We start from the raw sequence: 1,331 nt of genomic DNA, 5'->3' as shown, positions 1-1,331 counted from the left end.
GGAGCGGTGCGGGCGCCCCCGCGGGGCCAGGCCCGGCCGCGCTCGGTGAGGCGGGCCGGGGTTGGAAGCGGGGGACGGTGGCTGTGTCAGGGGAGGAGGTGTTTCCGCCGGCCCTGCTCCTGGAGAAAAGGGTTTGCGAGGGTCGGCGTTTTGTTAAGGCGTGCTGGGGATGGAGAAGGAGGCGTCCAGGGAGATGGACCTTACCGCAACAAAGACACTGAGGTGCTGGAGCAGGTCCAGGGAAGGGCAACGAAGCTGGTGAGGGGTCTGGAGAGTAAGTCTTATGAGGAGAGGCTGAGGGAGCTGGGGTGGTTCAGCCTGGAGAAAAAGAGGCTGAGAGGAGACCTTATTGCTCTCTACAACTCCCTGAAAGGAGGCTGTAGAGAGGCGGGGGTCGGTCTCTGCTCCGAAGTTACAGGCGATAGGACAAGAGGAAATGGCCTCAAGTTGTGCCAGGAGAGGTTCAGATTGGATATTAGGAAAGATTTTTACACTGAAAGGGTTATTAAGCATTGGAATGGGCTGCCCAGGGAGGTGGTTGAGGCACCATCCCTGGAGGTGTTTAAAAGATGGGTTGACATAGTGCTTAGTGACATGGTTTAGCAATGTTTTTTTGTTTTTGTCAGAGATTGCTGGTTGGTCTAGATGATCTTAAAGGTCCCTTCCAGCCTAGGATTCTACACGTTCGCTGGTATCAGCCAGTACCAACGGCCAGTGCTTCAGGCCATTCAACCTCCCTTGGTGAAGAGAACGTGATGTCAACCTTTTTTTTTTTTAACTCCCAAACTAGAAAGTTTTAAAGCAATCACAACTTCATAGAATCATAGAATCATTCAAGTTGGAAGAGACCCTTGGAATCATCGAGTCCAACCATCTACCCTACTCTACAAAGTCCTCCCCTACACCATATCCCTCAGTACCGTATCCAAACGTCCCTTAAACACATCCAGGGATGGTGACTCAACCACCTCCCTGGGCAGCCTGTTCCAATGCCCGACCACTCTTTCTGTGAAAAATTCCTTCCTAATGTTCAGTCTAAACCTACCCTGTTGGAGCTTGAAGCCGTTCCCTCTTGTTCTGTCTTGAAAACATAATCTGGGCAAGAAGTATTCCTTCTCCATCTACCCAAGTTATTTAGCATGTATTTGCAAGAGAGAATGAGACTCCTTTTTTTTTGGAAACCAATCAGAAATTACACAACAGTATCTCCCCTAAGCTTATTACTTGGATTAAATTAGGAGGTACAACATAAAAACCTTGTGGTTATTTGTATCAAATTTTACTTCCTACACACAGAAGTGCCTAGGCTTATTTTTTCCTGGCCCAAAATC

Source organism: Calidris pugnax, unplaced genomic scaffold, assembly GCF_001431845.1.
Source record: "Calidris pugnax isolate Ruff unplaced genomic scaffold, ASM143184v1 scaffold95, whole genome shotgun sequence".
NCBI lineage: Eukaryota > Metazoa > Chordata > Aves > Charadriiformes > Scolopacidae > Calidris > Calidris pugnax.
This window is presented reverse-complemented; position numbering follows the sequence as displayed.